Source organism: Ranitomeya imitator, chromosome 3 (assembly GCF_032444005.1).
Source record: "Ranitomeya imitator isolate aRanImi1 chromosome 3, aRanImi1.pri, whole genome shotgun sequence".
In the NCBI taxonomy this organism is placed as follows: domain Eukaryota; kingdom Metazoa; phylum Chordata; class Amphibia; order Anura; family Dendrobatidae; genus Ranitomeya; species Ranitomeya imitator.
This window is the reverse complement of record NC_091284.1, coordinates 476,907,046-476,921,980: the sequence shown is the minus strand read 5'-3', so window position 1 is coordinate 476,921,980 and position 14,935 is coordinate 476,907,046. Positions and strand designations below refer to the sequence as shown.

The 14,935-nt window shown below is 45.6% G+C and overlaps 1 protein-coding gene across 1 annotated transcript in view; it reads left to right on the top strand.

Annotated features, from left to right (window-relative positions):
• Positions 1 to 14,935, top strand: part of LOC138671666 (LON peptidase N-terminal domain and RING finger protein 2-like) — a 96,142-nt gene that overhangs the window by 66,293 nt on the left and 14,914 nt on the right. The window lies entirely within an intron of this gene.

Genomic DNA, 14,935 nt, shown 5'->3' with positions numbered 1-14,935 from the left:
GGTGGAAAGGGGAATAGACGTGTTGGAAAGGTTATGTCTGTGGGGTAGGTGGTAAAGCAACAGTAACATCTGCAGAAGAAAGACCATCTTCCAGCAAAAGTAAGATGTCTACTTCTTTTCGTGGACAATCTGATATGATCCCTTTCTTACGACCATCGCTACAAGCATCGCCAAAAATTCCGGATGAGGCACCAAAACAGCAGGTGCTTGAACGGAGTGCTCGTTCAAGTGGGCTCTCCTCCATGTCTACTTCAACATCACAACTACTCCAGTCCTCAGAGTTGTCACCCCAATCGCACTTACTTCCTCACAGCCCCCAAGTCTCCAGCTGCCCGTCTGAGCATGGGGTAGCACACATGGTTGAGTCTGTAGAGCTGTTTACGCATACTATACAAATACAGTAATCGATAAGCACGTAACAACGTAAGTGGCCGAGAACATATTCAATGTAAAAGCTCTCCCAAATATAGGCAAAAAATATATAAAGGAGTGTCACTTCCTCATTTAGAACAATATACTAGCGAAAAAGGGAAAATAGACACCAAAACATATAAAAAATATATATAAATGATTTATTTCGGTCTCAGTATCAAAAAAAATAACATACACACAAATATACACATGACAGAATACATAAAAAATTCCAACACGTGGAGAGGAGGAAAAGGCAACCAGTACACTAAATGGTAGGACACACATCCATGAAAAGGCCTGATATCACTCCCCCTTTGAGAAAGCAATTAAGCGAAACGCGCGTCAGGGGTTGTGGGAAGGCCACACAGGAGTCCGGACTTACTATGGGTGAGTTTATTTTTCCTCATTGTTATGTACAAACATGATTTATATGAGAATATGAGGCTATGGTCTCCAAGGAATGATTCCTCATTGTAGGATCATGTTTAACTCAGGGACCGTTTGATACTTACCCAGGTCTTTTCATGGATGTGTGTCCTAACATTTAGTGTACTGGTTGGCTTTTCCTCCTCTCCACGATTTGGAAATTTTTTTATGTATTCTGTCATGTGTATATTTGTGTGTATGTTATTTTTTTGATACTGAGAACTAAATAAAACATTTATATATATTTTCCATACGTTTTGGTGTCTATGCTCCTTTTTTCGCTAGTATATTATCTTTTTATGTTACGCATACTATAGCCTGGGAATCAGAGGTCTGCTCCAGAGCTTCTGTGAATCCAGACGAGGAAATGATCTGCCCTGATGCCCAGAATCTTTGTGAGTCGGATCCAGATCCAGATGAAGAAGGTTCTGAGCATAATGTAGACCCTCGTTCCCAAACTGTAACTCCTGTTGGTGGAGACAATGAGGAAGATGATGATGAGACTGAGATACCTGATTGGAACGAAAACTTGACTTTTCGATCGGGGCAGGAAGAGGTTGGCTCTGAGGACGACAGGTGTGAGAACACACAGGATGATGATGATAAGGTTGTAGACCCCACTTACTGTCAACCCCCAGTCCGCCAGTCCATGAGGTCAGTAGAGGAGGTGGAGGAGGATGCTAGTGACGAGTCTGACGACGAGACGGAGTACTGGAAGCACGTCAACAACTGCATCCTCAACCCCAACTGTGCCTCAGACCAGAAGTCGTGGTGGCTCTTCAGGTCGCACAGGCTCTAAGCCTTGCATAGCCTGGGCATATTTTGACATCGCAAAGGATGACCCAACTCATGTTGTCTGTAAGATTTGTCAACAAAATCTCAGTAGAAGCCAAAAAATCACTAGCTTGAGTACTTCATGCATGAACCGTCACATGGATATGAGGCATAAGTTGCAGTGGGAAGCACACTGTGCTACAATGCAGCCTAGTGGACCGGGTCAACCACCGTCTGCCCCATCAAGTGCATCCGCGTCCTCTTCATCCTCTGTGACTGTGGGGACAGCAGTCGCACATAGTTTTGGATGCAGACCTTCCACCTCTTTACCCGCAACAGCTGGTGTGATTGGCAGGTCGTCAGGACATTTGCTAGTGGGAACACCTGCTGGTGTTGAGCGCTCTCTGACATCGACACCACATTTTGATCAAGGCAACATAACATCTCCGCCTGCACCTTCCTGACAGACCAGCAGTTTGCCGGGGGCACCCTACTCAACTCTGTCTAAGCACGGCAGCCAGCCCTCAGTCCCTCAGATGTGGACAAGTAAAAGACCATTTCCTCCTAGCCATGACAAAGCTAAGAGGTTGAATTTCTCCATCAGCAAGCTGTTGGCTATAGAAATGCTGCCTTTCCGCCTGGTGGACACAGAGGATTTTCGAGACCTTATGTCAGTCGCAGTGCCCCAGTACCAGATACCCAGTCGCCTCTACTTCTCAAAGAAAGCTGTGCCTGCGCTACACCAGCATGTCGCACACAACATCACTGCTTCCTTGAGAAACTCTGTGTGCGACAGGGTGCATTTCACCACAGACACTTGGACGAGTAGACATGGACAGGGGCGTTACATGTCGGTGACTGGGCACTGGGTAACTACGGCGACATCAGGAGAAGGAAGGGGCTGTTGTCCAAGTCTTGCCGTCGCCACGAGTTGCTCATCGATCCTCTGTATCTAGAAGTTCCTCCACTGCTTCTGCCTCCTCAACCTCTTCTCGGTCCTCCACCTGCACCCAAAGCCTGTCTGGTAATGCCACCCACGTTGTAACTGCGCAGAGGGAATCCTGCACACCTCCTCACTATGCTGTCACCAGGGCTCAACGGCATCAGGCAGTGTTTACATTGTAATGTCTGGGAAATGTGAGTCACACAGCAGAGGAGTTGTGGTCAGCTTTGGAGACCGAGTTCCATCAATGGTTGTCTCCACTCAACCTGAAGCCAGGGAAGGCTGTGTGCGACAATGCTACAAACCTGGGTGAGGCCCTTCGCCGGGGCAATGTCACACACATGCCTTGTATGGCTCATGTTTTGAACCTGGTTGTCCAGCAATTTTTATCCCACTATCCCGGACTAAATGGGTTTCTGCAGAGGGCACGGTCGCTGTATGCTCACTTACGCCGTTTGCATCCCGCAGCCCGACGACTTGCATCTCTACAGAAGTCGTTGGGCCTGCCAGTTCACCGGCTGAAATACGATGTGCCCACACAGTGGAATTCAACTCTGCATATGTTGCAGCGACTGTGGCAGCACCGACGAGCCCTGGTGCAATACGTTATGACGTATAGCCTGGGCCAACGAGATCAAGAGGTGGGGCAAATCACGCTGCAGGAGTGGTCTCAGATCAGGGACCTATGCACCCTTCTGCACAGTTTTGAAATAGCAACGAAGATGTTTAGTGCTGACGATGCCATTATCAGCATGACCATTCCGGTGATTTACATGCTGGAGCACACCTTACACAGTGTTCGGAGTCAGGTGGTGGAACAAGAGGAGGAGGAGGAGGAACAGGAGGAGTCATATGCGGAAGGGATCATATCTCCAAGGTCAAGAAGGTTGGCAGCACCAAGGCGGCTGACATTGGAGGCTGGGGGAGAGGGGTTACCAAGGGCACATGGTAGCTGCCAAACTGTTGAGGAAGGTGCATGATGCGAGGAAGAAGTGGAGGACGAACTGGCGCTGGGCATGGAAGACTCATCAGATGAGGGAGACCTTGATCAAATTTCTGTTGTGCGAGGTTGGGGGGAGAGGGCAGACGAAGGAAGCATGATTCTCACCTCGCCACCACCAAGATAACAAGGACTTGGTCCTCCTGGATGCGCAAGACACATGAGTGCCTTCTTGGTGCACTACCTGCAACATGACCCTCGGATTGTCAGAATCCGAAGTAATGCCAACTACTGGGTTGCCACACTGTTAGATCCTCGGTACAAAAGCAAATTTGGCGAAATAATTCCTGCCATAGAAAGGGATTCACGCATGCAGGAGTATCAGCAGAGACTGTTACAGAATCTAACATCTGCTTTTCCACAAAACACCAGTGGTGCACGTAGTCAATCTCTGAGTTCTAACTTGCCAACGGTGGGACTATCGAGTCATCACTCAAACCGTAACAGTAACATCGTATCTGGTGGTAACAGCAATTTTTTACAATCGTTTCAAGATTTTTTTAGACCATCCATTGCAAGGCCACAGGAGACAAGAAGTCTGACGCACAGCCAACGCCTAGAGAGGATGGTACAAGAGTATCTCCAAGTTAACATCGATGCCATGACTATGGAACTGGACCCTTGCTCATTTTGGGCTTCCAATCTTGAAAAATGGCCTGAGCTCGACACTCACGCCTTGGAGATCTTGTCGTGCCCCGCAGCCAGCGTTCTCTCTGAACGTGTGTTCAGTGCTGCTGGTGGTGTGCTGACAGATATGCGCACGCGGCTGTCCAGTGACAATGTAGACAGACTAACGTTAATGAAGATGAACAAATCCTGGATCCACAAGGACTTTTCTACCCTTGTGTCATCTTGGGGAGATTAAAAGCTTGATGATTTTTGAAAATCACCTCACCAACCGTTTTAAAAAACTCGGGCGAAATTGATGCCACTTAAGTAATGTCTGTGGCCGAATTTTTGGAAAAAATGGAGACTCTTTTATTTAGTCCCCTTGCTGGGTTTTACATGACGTTGCCATCGTCAATTCCAGGTGGGTGGGGTCGTCTGCAGAGCTGTTTCCTCATATTATGGCCTGGGATTCAGAGGTCTGCTCCAAAGCTTCAGTGTCTGCTAGTCAGCAGAGTAGCCCAGCCACCCACCGCCTGTTTACCTAAGTACTATTTTTAATGGCATGTAGCCCAGGAAATCCTTTTGGGCCTAATAGAATTTGGTGCTACACAGCAGTGTACCCCCCCCCCCATGGAGCAAGCTACACCGCCTGTTTACCTAAGTACTATTTTTTAACGGCATCTAGCCCAGGAAATCATTTTGTACCTAATAGCATGTTGTGCTACTCAGCAGAGTACCCCACCCATGAAGCAAGCTACACTGCCTGTTTACCTAAGTACTATTTTTTAACGGCATCTAGCCCAGGAAATCCGTTTGGGCCTAGTAGAATTTGGTGCAACTCAGCAGCGTACCCCACCCATGAAGCAAGCTACACCGCCTGTTTACCTAACTACTATTTTGTAACGGCATCTAGCCCAGGAAATCCGTTTGGGCCTAGTAGAATTTAGTGATACTCAGCAGCACACCCCACCCATGAAGCAAGCTACACCGCCTGTTTACCTAACTACTATTTTGGAATGGCATCTAGCCCAGGAAATCCTGTTGGGCCTGGTAGAATTTAGTGATACTCAGCAGCGTACCCCACCCATGAAGCAAGCTACACCACCTGTTGATCTATTTACTAATTTTTAACTGCATCTAGCCTAGGAAATTGTTTTGTACCTAATAGCATTTTGTGCTACTCAGCAGAGTACCCCACCCATGAAGCAAGCTACACCGCCTGTTTACCTAAGTACTATTTTTTAACGGCACCTAGCCCAGGAAATCATTTTGGGCCTAGTAGAATTTGGTGCAATTCAGCAGCGTATCCCACCCATGAAGCAAGCTACACCGCCTGTTTACCTAAGTACTATTTTTTAACTGCATTTGGCCCAGGAAATCCCTTTGGGCCTAGTAGCAATTTCTGCTACTCAGCAGAGTACCCCACCCATGAAGCAAGCTACACCGCCTTCTTTCTTTCTCAATCTAACCCCTCGGCTCTGGGGTGTCCACTCTCCCTCCAGCTCTCTCCTTCTCACAGGTGGACTACCGCGTGTTTACACACTGTGGCGAATCTTTAAGGGCCCAGGCATAAGAAGTCGTCGAGGTAATGGATAATATGTGCCGCCTTACAAATGTCCATGACGACACATTCGAGGAAGCAACTAAACGCCTCAAATAGTGAGCAGGATATGGAGCACCCCATGGACAAACAGCGATCTATGTAGTATGCTCCTTCACAGAAGCAGCCCAAGGGGAGGACACTATTCGGAGGCACAGGTAGTAACCGAAACGCCCCCTCAATGTCTGTTTTGGCCATTAGGGTGCCCCTTCCCAACTTCTTGACCCGCCTGATTGCCTCATCAAAGGAGGTAAAGTACATAGTACTGTACTTGGTTCCGCGTCGATGTTGTCGTTTACTGACCTGCCCCTTGGATATGACAAATGGTGGATTAGTCTGAATGTATTGAGTTCATTTTTTGGCACAAGTCCCAACGGGGGTACCACTACATCTTCTAAGGAAAGTGTTCTGAATGGACCCGCTGCCATTCTACCTAAAGATATTTATTTTTTTTGTCAAGATGTCTGGGTGTTGGTAGAGTGAGTTTCGATTTTTACTCCAGCCTTTCTTGATTTTAGAAGGGCATGACATGCCTATATCTGTGTCTCCTCCTCCTTTTACTCCTCCACCTCTTTTCTTTTCGCATAACTATATGTAGTTGTGACTTTTCCATGTTTGTTGTGTCTTCTGAGCAGTTTGCCAGCTTTTGGACACCTTTGAAGGTGTTTTCTATGTGTTTTCCATGTGTTTGTATGTGTTTGTGCTTGCCTGCCATTGGTTTCAATGGGGTTCGACGGTGTTCGTCGAACGTTCGACGAACAGTTCGGCGAACACCTCCCTGTTCGAACCAAACCGAACTGAACCCGAACACTAGGGAGGTGGCTCAACACTAGTTAAGATGCCTAAACAGCATAAAGCCCCCACAAGTCACCCAATCTTGAAAACTACATCCCTCAAGGATTTTATCCAGGCATATAGCAAACATTTTGAACTCACCGGTATTATACAGAATTTGATAACATTAGGTCGTCATACTGAAATTTTTCATTTTGTTCACTAAAATGTTGCTTTACTCTCAATTTTCCACTTTTACAAGAGATAGCACAGGATAATGGACCCCACAATTTGTTTTCCAGTTTCGTCTGAGTGTGGTGATACCCAACATGTGGTCAAAAATCTCTATTTGGTCAAACAGTAGGGCTCAGAAGGGAAGGAGCACTATTTCAATTTTGGAACACAAAAGAGGGCACCATGTTGCATTTACAAAGCCCCTGATGTACCTAAACAGAAAAAAACACAAGTGACCCCATTTTGGAAACTGCACCTCACAAGTATTTTATCCATGGGTATAGTGACCTTTTTTAACTCACATGTATTACATAGAATTTAATAACATTAGGTTGTGAAATTGAAAATTTTCATTTTTTTTCATGAAAATGTTGCTTTAGCCTCATATTTTTCACTTTTGCAAGGGGTAAAATGAAAAAGTGAACCCACAGTTTGTTAACCACATTCTTTTGAGGGCAGCGATATGCCGCATGTAGTGTTGAGCGATACCTTCCGATATCCAGAAGTATCGGTATCGGATTGGATCGGCCGATATCCAAAAAATATCGGATATCGCCGATACCGATACCAGATACCAATGCAAGTCAATGGGACACAAATATCAGAATGTAAATAAGCCCTTTCTGTCCTTCTACATCCTGTTCCGGGGGGGGGAAGAGTGTGGGCAGTGCATGGGCGAACACTGTGCGTGTCTGTGTGTGCGGGTGGGGTCTGTGCGGGCCTGCCGGGGATCTGTACAGGCCTGCCGGGGCTCTGTGCGGGCTGCCGGGGCTCTGTGCTGGCTGCCGGGGCTCTGTGCGGACTGCCGGGGCTCAGTGCGGGCCTCCCGGGGCTCTGTACGGGCTGCCGGGGCTCTGTGCAGGCTGCCAGGGCTCTGTGCGGGCTGCTGGGGCTCTGTGCGTGTGTGCAGGCATCGTCCGATGGGACTACAAGGGAGGAAAGTATCCTTCCACACTGTATTCCTCCGCCGCTGTAAAAAAATAGTCACTATTCTCACTTTTGGCATTGCTGTGTGAGAAATTTTCCCACGCAGCAATTGCCATAAAGTGAGACTTTGAACTATAGTAACCTCAGTGATGCACTGCAGGAGCCATTGTCTCCTGTCAGTGTGTCACTGAGGGTCCTATAGAGCAGTGACATCACCCGATGTCACTGTTCTATAGGGGAGATCGTCGTGGGACACTCGTTATTAATTGGACCACGGCGGACAGGTAATATACTGTTTATTATTTATGGTTTTTGCAGGCGCTGAAGTATGGTAAGTATGGTTAAATGAAGAATATTAAAATACTTTTTTCCTAATGTGTGCGTGTTTTATTAACCCTTTATTACTATTGGATTAATAATGGATAGGCTTCTTATTGATGCCTCTCCGTTATTAACCCGGCTTAATGTCACCTTACAATAGAAAGGTGACATTAACTCCTTATTACCCCATATACCACCGCTACACGGGAGTGAGAAGAGAGGGGCTAAGTGCCGGAATTGGTGCATCTCACAGATGCGTCATTTCTGGGGCAGCTGTGGACTGGTATTTGTAGCCGGGGGGGGCCAATATCCATGGCCCCTCTCTAGGCTATGAATATCAGCCCGCAGCTGTCTGCGTAGCCTTTGTGGCTATAAAATATAGGGGGACCCCATGTCATTTTTTGGGGGGGTCCCCCTATTTTAATAGCCAGTAAAGGCTACGCAGACAGCTGCGGGCTGATATTCATAGCAGGCTAGAAATATTGGCCCCCGGCCATCAGCTTTCCCCCTCTGGCGCAGAAAATTGCGCGAGAGCCCAAGCCATTTCTTTCCCTTTTTTTAAATTCAACGCTCATTAAGACCTTTTTCACACTTGCGTCAGTATGGGTCCATCGCTATGCGTCGGGCCGACGTACCGACGCACGTTGTGAAATTTGCGCACAAGGTGCGCAGCAGATGCAGTTTTTCAACGTATCCGCTGCCCATTCTGAAGGAGGGGGCGGAGTTTCTGCCACGCATGGGCGGTAGAAAATGGCAAACGCGACGGACAAAAAAACGTTCACTTGAATGTTTTTTCGTGCTGACGGTCCGCCAAAACACGACGGATCCGTTGCACGACGGACGCGATGTGTGGCTATCTGTCACGATCCGTCGCTAATACAAGTTTATGGGTAAAAAAAACGTATCCTGCGAGCACATTTGCAGGATCCGGTTTTTTTCCCAAAATGACGAATTGCGACGGATTGCTAAAAACGCAATTGTGAAAGTAGCCTTAGAAACATTGGCCTTTCTATTACATATCTATGGATATATCTATCTATAAATATATTTATAGATAGATATATCTATAGATACATAGATACAGTTCCTACAAGTAGTATTCAACCCCCTGCAGATTTAGCAGGTTTGCACATTTGGAATTAACTTGGCATTGTGACATTTGGACTGTAGATCAGCCTGGAAGTGTGAAATGCACTGCAGCAAAAAAGAATGTTATTTCTTTGTTTATTTTTTTTTTAAATTGTGAAAAGTCTTTTCAGAGGGTCATTTATTATTCAACCCCTCAACCCACCAGAATTCTGTTTGGTTCCCCTAAAGTATTAAGAAGTAGTTCAGGCACAAAGAACAATGAGCTTCACATGTTTGGATTAATTATCTCTTTTTCTAGCCTTTTCTGACTATTTAAGACCCTCCCCAAACTTGTGAACAGCACTCATACATGGTCAACATGGGAAAGACAAAGGAGCATTCCAAGGCCATCAGAGACAAGATCGTGGAGGGTCACAAGGCTGGCAAGGGGTACAAAACCCTTTCCAAGGAGTTGGGCCTACCTGTCTCCACTGTTGGGAGCATCATCCGGAAGTGGAAGGCTTATGGAACTACTGTTAGCCTTCCACGGCCTGGACAGCCTTTGAAAGTTTCCTCCCGTGCCGAGGCCAGGCTTGTCCGAAGAGTCAAGGCTAACCCAAGGACAACAAGGAAGGAGCTCCGGGAAGATCTCATGGCAGTGGGGACATTGGTTTCAGTCAATACCATAAGTAACGTACTCCACCGCAATGGTCTCCGTTCCAGACGAGCCCGTAAGGTACCTTTACTTTCAAAGCGTCATGTCAATCCTCGTCTACAGTTTGCTCATGATCACTTGGAGGACTCTGAGACTGACTGGTTCAAGGTTCTATGGTCTGATGAGGCCAAGATCGAGATCTTTGGTGCCAACCACACATGTGACATTTGGAGACTGGATGGCACTGCATACGACCCCAAGAATACCATCCCAACAGTCAAGCATGGTGGTGGCAGCATCATGCTGTGGGGCTGTTTCTCAGCCAAGGGGCCTGGCCATCTGGTCCGCATCCATGGGAAGATGGATAGCACGGCCTACCTGGAGATTTTGGCCAAGAACCTCCGCTCCTCCATCAAGGATCTTAAGATGGGTCGTCATTTCATCTTCCAACAAGACAACGACCCAAAGCACACTGCCAAGAAATCCAAGGCCTGGTTCAAGAGGCAAAAAATCAAGGTGTTGCAGTGGCCTAGTCAGTCTCCTGACCTTAACCCAATTGAAAACTTGTGGAAGGAGCTCAAGATTAAAGTCCACATGAGACACCCAAAGAACCTAGATAACTTGGAGAAGATCTGCATGGAGGAGTGGGCCAAGATAACTCCAGAGACCTGTGCTGGCCTGATCAGGTCTTATAAAAGACGATTATTAGCTGTAATTGCAAACAAAGGTTATTCCACAATATATTAAACCTAGGGGTTGAATAATAATTGACCCACACTTTTATGTTTAAAATTTATAAAAATTTAACAGAGCAACAAAACTTTTTGGTTTGTAAGATTTATGCATCTGTTAATAAATCCTGCTCTTGTTTGAAGTTTGAAGGCTCTAACTTATTTGCATCTTATTAAACCTGCTAAATCTGGAGGGGGTTGAATACTACTTGTAGGCACTGTATATCTATCCATATATCTGGCTGCTTTCACACATCAGGTTTTTGCCATCAGGCACAATCCGGCGAGTTTTGAAAAAAATGGATCCGGCGGAAAAAAACTGATCCAGCGAGAAAAAACGGATCCTGCGGAAAAAAAACGGATCAGGCGGAAAAAAAAATGGATCCGGTGGAAATAACAGATCCGTTTTTTTTCAAAACGTAAAATAATAAACAGTATATTACCTGTCCGCCGTAGTCCAATTAATAACAAGTGTCCCACGACGATCTCCCCTATAGAACAGTGACATCGGGTGAATTTTATTAAATTGGGATGTGAAATACAACATTTTAGTGGTAAAAAGGTTTTTATTTATTTTCTGCAAATTTGTCAGTTACACAAGGGTTAATAGGTGAAATTGGACCCAACAATTTATTGAGCATTTTCTCCCGAACGTGGTGATTCCCTATATGTTGTCGGAAACTACTGTTAGTAACGTGGGAACAACCGATATTTCCAGTGACAGATGAGTAGAGGCTAGCTCTGTGCTGGATAAGTTAGGGTTTTTGTTGGTAACATTTTAGGGTAGATAAAAAATTTTAATCACTTCCAGAATAAGTCTGGGATCACATTTTTTAGTGGTTTTGTTTGCTCTTTTGTGTGTGTTGTTTATTATATATTTTAAGTAACTTTTTTTTCTACTTTTTCTTCCACCTAGGCTGGAGTCACACTACAGCGAGATACGGCTGAGTCTCGCAGGTTAAAAACAAGCTCTGGCACCAACCCTCCGGATTGGAGCATGCAGCTCCATGTATTGCTATACGGCCACACGCTCCGCTCTGGAGTGCCGGTGCCAGAGCTTGGTTTTAACCTGTGAGACTCGGCCGTATCTCGCTGTGTGTGATCCCGGCCTGAGTCCCACTATGGGACATGTATATTCTGTATATTTTTTTACTTTGATTGCGGGTCTCATGCACTGCAGTACTCGTGTACTGCAGTGCCGGAGACCTATCAGTGGCTCACTTACAGAGCCTGTAAGAGCCGCCTTATAGCAGGATCTTTCAGGTCACCGTACCCTGGGATCATCAGATGGCAACAATAGGCACGTGTGGTCTATCCTACCAAAGGGGGTCTTTTAACCCCCTTTTAACCACTTAGATACCGTGATTGACAACGGAATTTAAGAGGTTAATCGGCCCCGATCAGTTTAAAAACTGACCGGGGCTGAAAACGCAGTGCATCAGGTGTCATTCACAGCTGTTATCCATGGGAATTTAAGCCACGGGAAGGCGCTATTCACTTAATGCACAGCTTTGTTAAAAAGCAGCGCTGAGGAATAATGCACCTTAACAGCCGCCGTTAAAAGGTATATCAGTCGTTAAGAAGTTAAACTTGGGATTATTCAATTTGGAAAAATGAAGACTATGAGCAACCTTATAACAGGGCCTTTGTGACTTTTATTGAAAAATGTAATATTACAAGTTATGGGTACTAGATTCTATGATGGGACATTGATCCAGGGAACTAATCTGATTGCCATATGTGAAGTCAGGAAGGAATTTTTCCCCTAATATGGAGCCATCAGCTGTTAGGGCAGCTTTGGCGAACCTATGGCATGCGTGCCAGAGGGGGCACACAGATCACTCCCTGTGGTCATGTGCGCCATCGCCGTTCGGCTGCAATGGCCCCTACTTCAGCTGGATCTCTATAATCTGGCATACATCCAGCTGAAGTGTATTGCAGTGCACGAACTTGCAGGGTTCGTGCGTGGCAATACATGCTGCTGGCCAATCAGAGGCCAACAGATGATGTCGGCATACACGTGACTGGGCGCATGGCAGTGTTGTCATGCGCCCCCATCGTTTGGATGCTGAAATCAACTTCCAGCTTCAGAAGACGACAAGGCGCCTCGGCAGAGAGGAAGGAAGATGAGTAACAGTAGGATGGCGGACATATACCAGGATAGGGGCACATACAGTATACAATGATGGGAACATATGACATGATGGGGGCGCATATACATTGATGTGGGACATGTACCACAATTGGGATGCATATAAAATGATGGGGATATATATCACAGGATGGGGGTGCATATACGATTTACAATGATGGGGGACATATACGATGATGGGGGCGCATATATGATGATGGGGCACATACAGGTCCTTCTCAAAAAATTTGCATATAGTGTTAAATTTCATTATTTACCATAATGTAATGATTACAATTAAACTTTCATATATTATAGATTCATTATCCACCAACTGAAACTTGTCAGGTCTTTTATTGTTTTAATACTGATGATTTTGGCATACAACTCCTGATAACCCAAAAAACCTGTCTCAATAAATTAGCATATTTCACCCATCCAATCAAATAAAAGTGTTTTTTAATAACAAACAAAAAAACCAACAAATAATAATGTTCAGTTATGCACTCAATACTTGGTCGGGAATTCTTTGGCAGAAATGACTGCTTCAATGCGGCGTGGCATGGGGGCAATCAGCCTGTGACACTGCTGAGATGTTATGGAGGCCCTGAATGCTTCAATAGCGGCCTTAAGCTCATCCAGAGTGTTGGGTCTTGCGTCTCTCAACTTTCTCTTCACAATATCCCACAGATTCTCTATGGGGTTCAGGTCAGGAGAGTTGGCAGGCCAATTGAGCACAGTAATACCATGGTCAGTAAACCATTTACCAGTGGTTTTGGCACTGTGAGCAGGTGCCAGGTCGTGCTGAAAAATGAAATCTTCATCTCCATAAAGCATTTCAGCCGATGGAAGCATGAAGTGCTCCAAAATCTCCTGATAGCTAGCTGCATTGACCCTGCCCTTGATGAAACACAGTGGACCAACACCAGCAGCTGACATGGCACACCACACCATCACTGACTGTGGGTACTTGACACTGGACTTCAGGCATTTTGCCATTTCCTTCTCCCCAGTCTTCCTCCAGACTCTGGCACCTTGATTTCCGAATGACATGCAAAATTTGCTTTCATCAGAAAAAAGTACTTGGGACCACTTAGCAACAGTCCAGTGCTGCTTCTCTGTAGCTCAAAAGTGGCTTTACCTGGGGAATGCGGCACCTGTAGCCCATTTCCTGCACACGCCTGTGCACGGTGGCTCTGGATGTTTCCACACCAGACTCAGTCCACTGCTTCCTCAGGTTCCCCAAGGTCTGGAATCGGTCCTTCTCCACAATCTTCCTCAGGGTCCGGTCTCCTCTTCTCGTTGTACAGCGTTTTCTGCCACATTGTTTCCTTCCAACAGACTTACCATTGAGGTGCCTTGATACAGCACTCTGGGAACAGCCTATTTGTTGAGAAATTTCTTTCTGGGTCTTACCCTCTTGCTTGAGGGTGTCAATGATGGCCTTCTTGACATCTGTCAGGTCGCTAGTCTTACCCATGATGGGGGTTTTGAGTAATGAACCAGGCAGGGAGTTTATAAAAGCCTCAGGTATCTTTTGAATGTGTTTAGAGTTAATTAGTTGATTCAGAAGATTAGGGTAATAGGTCGTTTAGAGAACCTTTTCTTGATATGCTAATTTATTGAGACAGGTTTTTTGGGTTATCAGGAGTTGTATGCCAAAATCATCAGTATTAAAACAATAAAAGACCTGACAAATTTCAGTTGGTGGATAATGAATCTATAATATATGAAAGTTTAATTGTAATCATTACATTATGGTAAATAATGAAATTTAACACTATATGCTAATTTTTTGAGAAGGACCTGTATACAGTGATGGGGACATATACCAGGATGGGGGGTACATATACAATGATGGGGGACATATACCAGCATGGGAGCGCATATACAATGATGGGATGACATATACAATGATAGGGGACATATACAATGATGTGGCACATTTACGATGATGAAAACAGTAAAGAAAAGATTTTCAGCTCACCCCATTATCGGTCGTCTCTTGAACTCTGGATTCACCCCCTACGCAAGGATTTGCCTTAGGCTCCAGGTGAGAAGTCAATGATCCAGATCCAGCCTTTTTGGAAGTGCATTGAACAGCAAGGTGTATTGCTGCTGAGGGGAAAAAGAAAAAAAATCTCTTTAAATCTTCAGCTTAGCGAGTGTGAACTGAGCGTAAGTGCGAACGGCGGTGTGTGACTTGTGATTCAGTGACTTTGGATTCAGGGAGTTTCCAAGGGAGGAATTACTGAATTGCTGTCTGTATTTTATTAACACTTTGCATTTATTTTTTATTTAGCTTTTTTGTCTGGTGCAATCCCCATT